We start from the raw sequence: 15,718 nt of genomic DNA, 5'->3' as shown, positions 1-15,718 counted from the left end.
CTCAGCAGCGATACTGTATGAGGAGCAGATGCAGTGAGATAGAAGTGAGGTTAATTATAAGAGTAGCAGGAACAGAATAGCACAAAACCCCATATATTTAGGCTTCAGTGATTATAGCCAGCATACATCTTGAAATGGACGGAGTCCACTACCTTTACTGAGATCAGAAATATGAAAGAAAGAGAGAGAGGAAGGGAGATGGATAGAGGAAGGAAGGGGGTTACATTTTGATAATGCTTTTAATGGTTGCATTTGTCAATTTCTTTATAACAATGATGAGGAAGTTGTTAGATAATGACAAGAGAATACATGTATCAACAATAGGTTCATGCCTGGATTCTGCCTCCTAAAGTCTGTAAGGCCCTGGGCAAGTCAAGTCAATTAACTTTTTGAAGTTGTTTCCTCATCTGTGGAATGGTGATCCAATCTTACCTTATACTGATAAGAAGTAAATGAGAAAAGTTGTCTCTAAGTGCTCAGGAAATGGTAGACTATTATTCAAATACTATCTCCTGCATTGCAGGCAGATTCTTTACCAACTGAGCTACAAGGGAAAACGGTTCAAATTCTATACTGGTTATGATTAACTTTTATTTTGGCTTCAAATATTGGTAAGTTACATATGGCTAGAAATACATGGACTCAGTCATGGAACTACAGTTAAAGAATTGAGTGTAAGAGTATTTTTGAAACCATAACTTTATCATCAGGGACATTAGAACTTCAGAAGGAAAACTTGAAGGTTCCTCGAATCAGCTCCTTCCTTTTACCCTTCTCCAGCAACCTGAGGTTGGAAAAAAGTGACTTGTGTCAGTAGCACAAGGGGAAGAAGGGGAAGCAGAATCAGGACTCAGGTCTTTTTAGTCTGGGGATCTTTCCATTAATTCCACCAGGCTCTACATTTGTCACCACTTCTACCACTATGATCATTATTATTATGACCAAATTAAATTTAAACAACTTTTTAATTAAAAAATTAAACTACTTCTATATGAAAAAGATAAAGCAGTTCGCATCAATTTTCTCTTTTGTCACATGGAGGAATTCAATCAGATGGTATATGTGATCCCTACAGTTTCTTTTTAAAAAATGTATATATTTATTTGACTGTGCTGGGTCTTTCATTAGTTGAAGCGTGTGAGCTCTTAGTTGCAGCCTGTGAGATCTAGCTCCCTGACCAGGGATGGGACCTGGACCCCCTGCATTGGAAGCATGGAGTCTTAGTTACTAGATCACTAGAGGAGTCCCATTCCTACAGTTTCTAACTGCTAATAAAATAGTACTTCCAGTGATAGATATGGTGGTGGTGGTACCAAGGTAAAGGAGGAAGAGAGGGCATTTCTGAAATAATGTAAAGGGAGTTGTGTGTTGAACTGTTTTACATTTTTACATTTACTTTTTCTTATCCAAATCCTGGTAACAGAGCTAAAATAAAATTTTAGCTTATAGGTGACCAAACACATCCTCATGGCTGTTATTATGCCTGGTGTGGTTAGACTCACATGCTGTACCACATCTCAGGTTGGAGGTAGTTCCTAGGAACTAACATGGCACTAACCAAGATGAGATTTGAGCAGGAACCAAATTTAGGTCCCAGGGCTGGAGGTGGTTCACTACAGTTAATCAAGAATGATGAAAATGATGAGCTGAGAGGGAGAGAGGAGAATAGTGGCTGAGATCTGAAATTCAGTTGTCAGACATTCAGAAGTGATGATGTCGAAATAGGGAACTCAGAGCTGAGTGGCAGCCAGGGCTGTGCAAAGTCAGAATGAGGAGAACCAGTTGGCAAAGGCAAGAATCTGGTCAAGACCAGAGTGAGAGCTGGCTGCAGGGGACCTCTTTGGAGAACCATGACACCACCCTTTTGAGAGAAAGTGAAGAAGAACTAAAGAGCCTCTTGATGAAAGTGAAAGAGGAGAGTGAAAAAGTTGGCTTAAAACTCAACATTTAGAAAACTAAGATCATGACTTCCGGTCCCATCACTTCATGGCAAATAGATGGGGAAACAATGGAAACAGTGAGCGACTTTATTTTGGGGGCTCCAAAATCACTGCAGATGGTGACTGCAGCCATGAAATTAAAAGACGCTTGCTCCTTGGAAGAAAAGCAATGACCAACCTAGACAAGCATGTTAAAAAGCGGAGACATTGCTTTGCTGACAAAGGACCATCTAGTCAAGGCTATGGTTATTCCAGTAGTCATATATGGATGTGAGAGTTGGACCATAAAGCAAGCTGAGCACCATAGAATTAATGCTTTTGAACTGTGGTGTTGGAGAAGACTCTTGAGAGTCTCTTGGACTGCAAGGAGATCCAACCAGTCCATCCTAAAGGAAATCAATCCTGAATATTCATTGGAAGGACTGATGCTGAAGCTGAAACTCCAATATGTTGGCTACCTGATTTGAAGAACTGAACACTGGAAAAGACCCTGATGCTGGAAAAGATTGAGGCCAGGAGGAGAAGGGGACGACAGAGGATGAGATGGTTGGATGGCATCACCGACTCAATGGACATGAGTTTGAGTAAACTCCGGGAGCTGGTGATGGACAGGGAGGCCTGGCATGCTGCAGTCCATGGGGTCGCAGAGTCGGACACGGCTGAGCGGCTGAACTGAACTGACCTGACCTTGATCTGATGATGGGTTGGTTTGTTCTCAGTGCTCCCACAAACATGTTGCTTAAAGTTTCATTCTTAATTAGACAACCAGAAATTGAAAGTGACTATAAATCTTGCAGGGAAAGGACGCTGAAACCTTTCATAGAAAAGTAAAATTTCTAAACACCTTATTTCACAAAATATGCAAAACCCTTAAAATAATTTGACATTCCAATACATATTTTGGGGCATCAGAGGAGAAATAAGCAAACTTATTTAAAGAGAACGTAGTCCAGAACATGAAAAAGACTTGCCTATTTCCACAATTTGGATTGACTTTGCCATAAAGGATATAATATTTGGTCTATAGTGAAAGAATTATATATTTTACCCCAATTTTGGAGACTTTTTAAAGAATTCCAACCAAATGTTTGTCTCCCAGCTAATAGTTCTGTTACCTCAGCCCTAACACCTTCACAAAAGTACTTACCTTCTTTATCCCCCTGCAATAAAAGTATTTATTTTTTCATAAAACAGCTGCCCTGAGAGTGGCTTGTAACAACAACCATAATACTTAAAAGGTTAAAAAAAAAGTCTTGGATTCTTTTCACTTGTTAACTTGCTTTCAGATCTGTTTTTTAATTTCAACATTCTTATTTATTATTTTAATTTTTCGTTGAAGTATTGTTGATTTACAGTATTGTTAATTTCTGTTGTACAGCATAGCAATTCTGTTCTACATATTTATATATATACATACATTCTTTTTAATATTCTTTTCCATTATGGGTTATCTCAGGGTATTGAATATAGTTCCCTGTTTGTACAGTAGGACCTTGTTGTTTATCCATCTGTATATAATAGTTTGTATCTGCTAACCTCAAACTCCCAGTCCATCCTGCCCCACTCTTACCCTTGGCACCACAAGGCTTTTCTCTATATCTGTGAGTCTGTTTCTATTTTGTAGATAAGTTCATTTGTGTCATATTTTAGATTCCACATATAAGTGATATCATATGATATTTGCCTTTTTCTCTCTGACTTACTTCACTTTAGTAGGATAAGCTTTAGTTCCATCCATATTGCTGCAAATGGCATTATTTTTCTCTTCTGTGGCTGAGTAGTATTCAGTCATGTTTATGTACCACAGCTTCTTTATCAGTTGTCTATTGATGGAGAGTTAGGTTGTTTCAGTGTCTTAGCTATTGGAAATGGTGGTGCTATGAACATAGGGGTGCATGCATCTTTTTGAATTATAGTTTTTTTCCAGATATATGCCCAGGAGTGGGATTGTTGGATCATATGGTAATTCTATCTTTAGTTTTTTGAGGAGCCTTCATACTATTTTCTATAGTGTCTGCATCAACTTACATTCCCACCAACGAAGTAGGAGGGTTCCCTTTTCTTTACACTCTCTTCAATATTTGTAAGTTTTTCAATGATGGCCATTCTGACTGGTGTGAGGTGGTACCTCATTGTAGTTTTTATTTGCATTTCTCTGATAATTAGAGATTTTGAGCATTTTTCCATGTACCTGTTGGTCATCTGTGTGTCTTCTTTGGAGAAATGTCTACTTAGATCTCCTGCCCATTTTTTGATTGGATTGTTTGTGGATTTTTGTTGTTGATGAGTTGCATGAGATGTTTATTTTGAAATTAAGCCTTGTTGGTTGCACTATTTGCTAATACTTTCTCCGCATTTATAGGTTGTCTTTTCGTTTTGTTTATGGTTTCCCTTGCTGTGTAAAAGCTTATAAGTTTGATCCCATTTATTTATTTTTGTTTTTATTTCTGTTGCCTTGGAGACTAGCTTAAGAAAACATTGGTGTGATTTATGTCAGAGAATCAGTATTCTTTAATATAGCTATGAATTCACTAGTTTCAACATAAGAGCACAAAGTAGAGGAGTGTGTAACTTGCATTAAGAAGGAAGGCTAGACTCACTGACACTGTCTTATCACATCTGATGTTGGTGTCTCATCAGACAGAGTTTCTCATATCCTTTGAATCTATGCATTGTAAATCCAAATATTTGCATATATATAAAAGTTCAGTCATTTGGATTTTTTTCTACATGATACTCATTTGTTTCTAATCCTTCTTTTCCACAAGGATTTGGACAAGAAACACTGACTTGGAATAATGTCAGAAAACCTGTAGCCTAGTGCACATTGATAGAATATATTTTTAGTTGTCTGGACTTGAAGAATAACATCTAGCTGATTAGATGTGTTTTAATAGAATTTTTGGAAAGAATAAATTACCCTCTGCCGTATGACCTGCTATTTATAGCTCTGTTCTGGACAAAGAACATCAAAACAGAATGAATTAATTGTTCTCCATGCTATTATGTCTTATATATAGTCATATCAACATTTATAAAAATATCAAATCAGTACCTATAAAAAATAGAATGTAATTTTCCTCTATTGTCCTTGAAGAAGGAAAATTATTATTATAGATCCCCTTCCACGAACTGAGGAGAAAAGTTCGTATTTATCAAATGTAAAAGAATTTGTGTCATAAATTTTGTCAAAAGGTATAAAATAGTTCCTTCCTGACTTCCATCCCATCCTGATTCTTTCTTTTTAAACTAATTTTTTTATTGCAGAAAAATAGAGAAATCAAAATTTATTATTTAAATCATTTTTTAAAATAGTTATTTGTTTGCTGGTGCTGGGTCTTAGTTTCAGTATGTGCGATCTAGTCCTCTGACCAGGGATTGAACCTAAGCCCTTGCATTGGGAGGACAGAGTCTTAGCCACTGGACCAGGGAAGTACCTATTTAAATCATGTTTAAGTGTACAGTTCGGTGGTCTTAAGTGCACTTACATATTGGGCAACCTTCACCCCCATCCATCTGCAGAACGTTTTCATCTTCCCAAACTATCACTTTATATTGGTTAAACAAAAACTCCCCATCTTCCCCTTGTCCCCATCTCTGGTAACCACTGCTTTCTGTCTATCTCTATGGATTTGCCTGTTCTAGGCACCTTATGTTAATGAAATCATGCAATATTTGCCCATTTGTGTCTGAGCTTATTTCACTTAATGGTAATGTCTTCATGGTTCATCTATGTTATAGCATGTATCAGAGTTTCATTTCTTTTTAAAGCTGAGTAATATTCCATTGTATGTTTAGACCATGCTGTGTTTATCCAGTCATCTATTAATAGATGTCTAGATAGTTTTCTTCCTTTTGGCTATTGTGAATAATGCTGCTGTGAACATTGGTATATAAACATCTGGTCAAATTTCTACTTTCTTTTGGGCCTATCCTAGAAGCACAATTGATGGATTGGTGGTAATCTTCGTTCCAATTCCGTCTGAATGCTTTAATTATTTTGTTTGGGTCTCTACATTGGCCAGCTTCTCCTTAATCTTGTTAAAATGCTTTATGGAATATTTAATACTATAAAATTTGAAGGGATGCCTGCGATTAATGATTTTATTCACTTAACCAGTACATAACAAAAATGTGGTAAGCATTTGGAATGTTCAGGTACTTTTCTAGATTTTGGATTCATGGAATAAGATGTAAGCAAGTGAGGAGATAATAAACACTAACATGGATATATAAGAAAATAGAAAGGTAGCATGATGGAAAGTACTGGGGACTACCTTCGTTCTGCTCTCCATGGAAGGACTCTTTGAGAAGAAAACTTTTGAGCTTGGAGACCCTAGGAATAAGAAGAAGGCATGAGACAAGTGCTCAGGCCTGGTGCACTGGGAAGACCCAGAGGAATCGGGTGGAGAGAGAGGTGGGAGGGGGGGATCGGGATGGGGAATACATGTAAATCCATGGTTGATTCATGTCAATGTATGAAAAAAACCACTACAATATTGTAAGTAATTAGCCTCCAACTAATAAAAATAAATGAAAAAAAAAAAAAAAGAAGGAGGAGGCAACCATACTGGGGAGACTGTTACAGGTAGAGGGAATAATAAATGCAAAGACTCTCAGATAGAAACAATTCAGGCCATTGGAGCCAGAGTCTGTTGTTCAAGGGCAAAGTGGTAGGGATAGTGGAAGTGGAGGGTGTAGGAACTTTGCATTTTATTTGAAGTCCAACCAGAAACCAAAAGATACCATTAAGCATGGAGGGGCATTGTCTGATTTACTGTTTTTAAAGATCACTGACTGTTCTGTAGGAAGACAAGAAACAAGAGAAGCAAGGAAACCAGATGGGGCTATTTCAGTGGTCCAGGCAAGAGACTGTACTTAGAGTGGAAATAGTGGGTAAGTGCAAAAGAAGAAGAGAAATTGGAATCCTATTTTATTTTTTTACATAAACAAGTTAATTTCTCTCTCATGTAAAAATCTGTTCAGAGCTGTTAATGGTGCTCTTTGGTAAAAAGATCTTGGGGCTTTTTTATCGTGTTATTTATCATGTGTAATTTATGTTCTTAAGGTCATTCCATAGTCCAAAATGGCTGCAGGAAATCCAGCCACTGTGTCACCTGGAATATATTTTGAAGATAAGGTCAACAGAACTCATCAAATAATTATAGTTAGGGAAGGAAGATAAGCAACTAAGGTTAATGCCTATTTGTGGCTTAATTAGATAAATGGTGGTGTCACAGAGTGAGATAGAGAATATTTGGGGACTGTTTAGTAGGGTGTTTTGGAAGGGTGAAATGCTATTAGAAATATTTGCATTTTAAGTGTTTGTTTGTTTTTTAGTTGAGATATATACTTTGTATCCAAGTGAAGATGTAAACTAGAAAAGTCTAGGGAAGAAAAGTCTGGAATTCATCAAGGAGGTGAGGGTTTGAGAGATATATTTGGAAGTTATTGGAATAAAGATTTAAGTCTGTTGGCTAGATGAGATCACCTGGGTAGAATGTTGATACAGAAGATGAAAGAGTTCAGAACCAAGCTCTTGGACTTCAGTATTAAAAGCTGATAGAGAAGGAAAAACCAGCATAGAATGAGAAGTAGTAGTTACAAGGTGGGAACACACCGGGAGTGTGTAGTATCGTGACAGCACCTCAGGATCAAGGCCATGTTGACTGAGAAGGTAGAAGACTTTCTGCTGGAGTTGCCAATGTGAAGGTCACATTAGTGATCTAAATGGTACCATTGCAGGAAGTAACACACTGACATTGTACATCAAACTAAAAGACACCCACTTCATACTCGCCAGCTGAAGGCTGGCCATATGGAGTTGGTACACCGTGTCCTGGGAGTGCGTGTTTTGGTTTTGTCCTTTGGATTCCCCTGGTAGACATACATTGCTCTTAAATGGAGCTTCAGGAATAATGTCTTGGTGATGAATGATTCCGACAGGATCAAATAAATCCCAGAGTGTTAAGCACATCAGGTTTATTGTTAGTTGTTTCCTGAAAACGTTTGAAGCCTTGACTCCGTTAGGTGAAATATAATTCCATTAAATTGCCTGACTTTTTAATACTTTAATTTAGTGCCATGGACCACTTTTAGTGGAAAATGTTTTGGCAGAAGGATCCCTTTTAAATGGCTTGGCTTTCACAATTCTGCCTTTCACCTTTCAAGCCTTTTCACCTGTCAATTCCAAGTTTGCATCTGGCCCAATGATAACTGGGAAAGAGTTTTAATTAGCAAGGATGAAACAAGTGAAAATTGTTTAGAAAGATGATGAGATGAAAACACATTGGACTGGGAGCATGAAACCCGGATTCACCTCCCAGGTGTTTGTCACTGACCCTCTGCGTTATGGTGGTAGCTGTAGAATCTTTTTGGCCCCCAGGTTTCACATTTGTAAACTCTCTAAATAAGGAATGGGAATTACATCCTTAAATATAATCATAGGATCCTCTCATGTATTCTAAGGCATGTAGTAACAATCCATGGAAGTGGGTCTGGATTATACAAATCTAGCCTTACTAGCAAAGAACTCGCCCTGGATGTAGAACTGGGAAATGTCATCTGACTAAAGGTGGAGATGAATGACATCACCCTAGGCCAGGATGGACTACTTATTGTTGTTCAGTTGCTAAGTTGTGTCCAACTCTTTGCAACCCCATGGACTGCAGCATGCCAGGCTTCTCTGTCCTTCACTATCTCCTGGAGTTTGCTCAGAATCATGTCCGTTGATTCGGAGATACCATCCAACCATCTCATCCTCTGTTGTCCCCTTCTCCTCCTGCCCTCAATCTTTCCCAGCATCAGGGTCTTTCCCAATAGTCAGCTGTTCGAATCAGGTGGCCAAAGTATTGGAGCTTCAGCTTCAACATCAGTCCATCCAGTGAATATTCAGAGTTCATTTCCTTTAGGATTGGCTGGTTTGATTTCCTTGTGGTCCAAGGGACTCTGAAGAGTCTTCTCTAGCACCACAGTTCAAAAGCATCAGTTCTTTGGTGCTCAGCCTTCTTTATGGTCCAACTCTTATATCCATACATGACTACTGGAAAAACCATAGCTTTGACTATACAGATCTTTGTGAGCCAAAAGGAAGATGTAGGAATAGGACAAGAATGGAGGAAAACATGTTGGAAGGGCAAGTGTGATAGTGAAGCAATTTGGAGATTGAAAGGCAAGAAATGGAAATCCAGGGCTTCACAGTAGTTGTTGGATTTCGGTCACATGTCAGGCAGCATCTCATAGGCTTATGGGGAATGAGGACAAGATTTGTTTGGCTTGTTTAAAGCTGTGCCATTGAGTGGGAAGATTGTGGGTCAGCCTCAGCTGGATGGATAGAAAACATGAAGCTGAACTGAGATTTCTCAACTGTTTATATTCATAGGTGTGTAAAGAAACAGCCTCTTGCTGTAGATGTTTATGTTAGAACACAGTGGATGAAGGGAGAAGGTGGAGCCTCCGGCTGGAGAGGTTGACAATGTATGTTACAGAGAAGGATCTGGAGAAGGACAAGTGCTGGAATGTGGAGGCTGTATCTGTGACCAGGAGATGTTTAGATCAAATTCAGTCTCATAGTCTTTGTGTCTCTCCTTCTGTTTCTTAAGTAGGTCTCTAAAAAACACATGCTTCTAGAACCAGCATTGTTGTCACACTGCTCCTGCAGCCCTACGAAGAATAGTGTGCGAGATTTTTAAGTGGTGGCAAGCTCAAAATAACATTTGTATTGCACTTTATAATACATAAAGCACTTGCATATAATTAACTCATTTGATTTGATCATCACAATAATGCCTCAGGCTGATAGTTATAAACCTCGCAACTGATGAAATCCTCATCAGCTAAATCTGAGGCTTAGTAACTAGCAGAGTCAGCCAAGCCTACTTCCGGACCCCATGGTCCTCTGGTCCTCAATGCCATGTTCTTTTCAGTATACAGTACAAACTTATTAAAAATTAAAAGTCTTTTTTTCAGACAGCTCCTAGTTTTAAATACCAAAATACCAGTTATTTATTAGATCTGAAGAAATATAGCAAATTTGAGGATTTTTTACCCCATATTTTAATGAAATTCTAAAGGCCAAGAGGAAACTGACCAATAGCAGAAGGAGAACCAAAGAGGGTGAATAATTGATAAAGTTTATACTCAGTCCAGAAACTGGTAAAGAATCCACCTGCTGGTACAGGAAACGCAGGAGATGCGGGTTCAATCCCTGGTCTGGAAGGTTCCCTGGAGGAGGAAATGGTGATCCAGTCCAGTATCATTGCCTGAAAAACTGGCGGGCTAAAAATCCATAGAGTTGTAAAGAGTTGGGTGCAACTGAGCACACACAATACACAGACACATATACACACACATACACACACATATACTCGATCCAGAAACTGTCAAATTTAGGTGATGTTTGAGTTGTCGGAGTTGCCTGATTATCCATGACACCCAGTGATGCTGAGTCTTAGTAATAGAAACTTCAGGGAATCTGAAAGAACTCACCATTTGCTTTGTTATTTTGAGTTTACCACTGCAAGGGATAATCTGTAATTGGATCACATGATTATTAATGACTTCTTTTTAGGTGCATAATAAGCAATGCAAAGGACAGGTCTGGTTATTAGTGCCAAAATATGTATTTATTCCACATACTGCTTTTTTCAGACCTTTTCTGATATCTTTTCTGACTATTAAATTATACCCAAATAGAATATGCAACTGCATGTATCCAGCTTATTTCAGTGGGCATTCAGGGCAGCATAAATAGAAACAGAATAATCAGAAAGCATTTAGAATTCTGTTCTTACTCATCCAACAGGCTTGTCCTTATTCTAGAATGCACGTGGTGATTTTAATCCTCTTTCCACACTTAGATTTTCCCTGGGCCTCAGTTTCTGGAGTTCTCTTTCTCCATGAAAAGATTTCCAAGACAGATATCCACCTATGACTGCTTGTTCCTTGTCCACACACACAAATCAAAGTTGCTCAAAACACAGGAAACAATGATCAAGAGTAAAAAGAGAAAGCTTATTCCTTGGAGAGAAAGAAGGAAGCTAGAAGATTTTTTCAGACTTTCTTGTTTGGGGGGAGCAGACTGGCTTCTTCTTTCTTTCTTTCTTTCTTTTTTTTTTTAGTTAAAGCAGATTTGAAACATGAAAGAAAGGAAAAAAAAAGTGACCTAGATTGTGTTGTGTTCTCCCCTGGAAAAGGGAAACACTACTCACTCCAGTATTCTGGCCTGGAGAATTCTATACAGTCCATGGGGTCGCAAAAAGTCGGACACGACTGAGTAACTTTCACAAACAGTTTAGCTGAAGTGAGCTCTTCAGCCATTGGTTCTAAGTGAGAAATTTGATTAGTCCTATAGGAAGCAATAAATGCAATGCTGGGGGAAATGCAAGGTTAAGAGCATGCCAGAAAATGTTGCACGAAAGTTATGTTTAATGTGGAGGAAAACTTAAAACCAAACAAACTGAAAACCCACATGCACCAAATGTATTTTTTTCCCCATTAACTGTAGAAGTTAGAAACTATTCTGTATGCCTCTTTCCAAGCTGTACTGAGATTTTGAATTTTGTAATTTATACTAATATGTCACTATACCAGATGTAGTCTTTTGAGGCACTCTGGTTATGGAAAGCAGATGAAGGGAATTGTCTGTTGAATTTTACTTTTTTTTTCTTTCTTCCCCCTTTTTTTGAAATATGCTTTTCAGTTATCCCTTTTTAAAAGGACTTTGGATTAGATTTGGGCAGTTGAGTTGACTTCCTTGGAGAATGAATCTGGGTGTTTTAGATCTACTTGGAGTGTTTTCTTTTCAGAAGCAGACTTAAAGAAAAACTGATTCTTGCTCTCAAGTTCACTTTTAACAGTCTTCAGGCAGTTAACAAAGACTTTTGTATGCTAGGTGCTGAGGAATACAGAAATAAAAGTGACACCGATTTTACCCTCCAAGAATTTGTAGTCTAGAGAAGGAGCTAGAATATTAGCAAAGACATTGATAACAGTTAAAAATTGTGCTAAGCGTGATGATGGAGGATAATAAACATGCTTTATATCCATGCACTTTGTTAATTCCTAGCCCAGCAGGAAAGCCCAGCAGGTATACCATCCATCTTTGAGGCATCTTGGTGTTCTTTCTAGAAGCTCCTCTGGGCAGAGATGATGGAAATTGGTGAAGATGAGAAGACAGCAGGTTGATGTAGCACAGAGGTTTTCAAGTTGCCCCCCCTTTTATATATATGTGTAACTTAGTTTCTAGAAAGATCTGTGATGCTGCCATGGAGAAGGCAATGGGCGTGAGCAGGGAATAAGGTTTGAGGCTCTGGGCTTCCCCATCTCAATTTCTCTTAGACCTGCTCTGCCTTTATGTGTTGAAGACTTCTCCTGCTAAAGGAAGAAAAGCATTATAAATTCACTGCTGTGGTCTGAAAAATCAGTCTTTGGAACTAGACAATTCTGGATTCCAAACAGTAGTCAGCTCTTGAGTAGCTTGTCTTAAATCCCCTGAGTCTGTTGCTCCTCATTTGTAAAATGGCACCCAAGCCCATTCTGTGGGGGTTTTTAAGGCTTGTAAATACTGCCTTGGAGAGAAGACGTGACTAAGGAAAGCAGTTCTTATTGTTCTTATTATGTATATGTGATTAGTGTGCACAGATTATGAACATATTATAAATAATATTTTTTTCCCAAAAGTTTTGTGGTGATATAACCCTTGGATGAAATAAAACATGGCCACTTTGGTTAACAGGTTCTATGCTTTAATTTTTTTTTATGCCTAGGATTTTTTTTTTTCCAAATACTAGAAATTCTTCTGGTGACTTAAATCTCACCCCCTGTTGAGAACAGTCCTTGATGTACTACTAATTCTGCCAAACGGACAGACTCAACTGTTCTCTCAGAATACACAATTATAGAAAGAAAAAGAGAGTTGAGAAGTAAAAGACAAAAAAGTTATGTGTACATATGGCCATGGGATAACTGCTTTAGACATATTTGGTCTGTAAATGCCTGTGGAAACTTGAATGTATCGCCTTTGTTTTTCCAGATTTTGCTCATGGGAGGGACACTTAATTTTTTTCTTTTAATTTGACCATTGTATTTTAACATACATCCTGATTTAATCATATTGGTCAAAATTTTCTTTTTATAACAGTCAGACAGCTTGTGCATATAACCACATGCAGTTTTATTTTGTCACAAACTGGTCACCATATGGAAGTCCGTTGAAATGTATTTTGATTATATAACTGTACATAGGCAAATCGTCTCAGGGGGCTCAGGTAGCATTGTGGCAAGTGGATTCAGCTTGAGACTAAAGATGTGGATCTGATAGGTGGCATTTCTGGACTCACAGCACCTTGTTTAAGAAAGACTCATGAAATGACAATCGATGCATTAGATTATTTTTTTACAGTGAACTCATACAAATATGTGCTATCCAACTTTCTTCAGATGTAATTAATGTTGCAGATATTTCTTTAGTAATTTGACTACTCTAACAACACATCCACAATAAAAATATATATAGAAAAGAGAAGCAGAAGGAAACCTAGAATGAGCTTTGAGAGTTGTTGAAAATGCATATGTAATTTAAGCCCTTTTAAAAAATTTTAAAGTTGGGCTATTCTATGGCACAGAGACTTCTGTTATAAAAATGAAGAATAAAAACTGTGGGTTTTTTTCCTTATTCACCCCTGGTATTGTATTATTTTAACGCCATTTAAAGTAAAATAATTGCCTGATTAGAATTTAATTATATGTTGTGTTGAAAATGTCATACTTTACAGTAGAAATAAATCAAGATATATTTTTAGTCTTAACTATAGGGATATAAGGAAATAACATGCAGTAGTTTTCTAGATGCAATTAGATATTTGTTTTCCATTTTGGCATTTCTTTTCAGTTGACCTGACATGAAGATAAAAATGACAGCTATTTCTCAGTTGGCATTTGAAAGACAAGAGCAATAACAAACCCAGAAGAACTCTTGGAGAATTTTCATAGGGAAAATAAGCATATTGACATTCTTTGACTTTTGTATATTGATTTTTGGCTCCAGCTGTTCCAAGGCCATTAAGAGTTAGAGTTAATCATTCTTGATTTTTTTTATTGTCAGTCACTTCCCTTATTCATAATGCTGAATAATGCCAATACTATTTAGTTTTATTTATGCTCACATGCAGTGCTATGGTAAAAATTTCATACGGTGGCATACTAAAATTCTTGCAGGTAAGTGATAAAATATGTGTTCTTTAGTAGGCTGTTGATTGATGTTCTCAGTAAAGGAATAAATCTTGTGCATTTAAGAGGTGGTACCCGAATAATCTTAAACAACCCTACTGTGTAAAATATATCAGCATCTCTTTCCTATAAAGATAAACCGAAGGCTCTTTTGAAATATGTACAAGTCCTTAATTTTTAAGTTTATTGGCTAAGTCAGCTTATTAGTGATGAAAGAAATGACTCTTCATTCCTATGTGAGCATCTACTTTCATTGCAAGATTATCAAAGCTTCTTGGAGATTGATGCTGGCATAAGGTCTCACAAGCCCTCTCCCTATAGATTCATAAAGTGCTCCTGTTCATACCAAGTTTTTAAAGCCAGAAAAAATGGATGGTGCAGTAATAAGCACAACAGTGACGTTCCAATGATGCCTATGCCCTAATCCCTGAAACCTGTAAATGATATGTTACACCACATAGGTTTCAAATGGAATTAAGGCTACTAATCAATTGATCTTAAAACACAGAGATTATTCTGGATTTTCCAAGTGGGTATAAATTAATCATAAGTTTCCTTAAAAGTAGAAGACGAAGACAGAAGAGGTGGGACTGGTGAGACTGGAGAAGGACTCAAGCCATTATTACTGCTTTTGAAGATGGAGGAAGGAATTTCACTAGCCAAGGAATGCTTGCATCTTCTAGAAGATGAAACAGGCAAGTAATCAGATTCTACCCTCAAGTTTCCAGACAACAATGCAACCCTGAGAAGATCCTGATTTTAGTCTTGTAAGACCCATTCCAGACTTCTATAGAACTGTAAGATAATAAATGTATGTTGTTTTAAGGCAATAAGCTTGTGATCATTTGTCACGGAAGCAATAAAAAACTAACACGGACAGCAGAAGATAATAATGTCTACTAAAACCTGTAGTCATGGAACATCTATTACATGCCTGTTTATTAAATACAATTTAATTCCTACTGCAGCATCTTAGGTGTAATTAAAACATCCTCCATGAATCAAAATGAAAATCATACTTGAGTGTCTGTCAGTTGCCTTGATAACAGCTTTATGATTTCTCAGCTAATTATATTAGGAGGGCTGGGGCTTAGTAGAGTGAAGAGTGAGGTGGAAGCCCCAAAATCTTTCCACCCATACACAAAATATACAACCATTCCTTCTCTACCTCACTCCTAAAGTGCCCTGTTAAGGTAGAAGTCTGCTGGATCATGGCAGCCCTTGGGCACAGGCAGAGTTCAGTTGCCTGAACAAGTTAATTTGGGGGTATAGGAAGAGTATTAGAACATAAACTGAATTATAAATAAATAAACAACATAGACTGGCTGCTCCGTCCATGGGAATTTTCCAGTCAAGAATACGGGAGTGGGTTGCCATGCCCTCCTCCAGGGAATCTTCCCAACCCAGGGATCGAACCCAAGTCTCCTGCATTGTAGGCAGATTCTTTACCATCTGAACCACCATGGAAGTCCAAGAATACAGGAGTGGGTAGCCCATCCCCTCTCCAGGGGATATTCCCAACCCAGGGATCGAACCTAGGTTTCCCACAT

This window comes from Odocoileus virginianus, chromosome 32 (genome assembly GCF_023699985.2).
Source record: "Odocoileus virginianus isolate 20LAN1187 ecotype Illinois chromosome 32, Ovbor_1.2, whole genome shotgun sequence".
Lineage (NCBI taxonomy): Eukaryota > Metazoa > Chordata > Mammalia > Artiodactyla > Cervidae > Odocoileus > Odocoileus virginianus.
The sequence above is the reverse complement of the archived record's forward strand: the minus strand, read 5'-3'. Positions refer to the sequence as shown.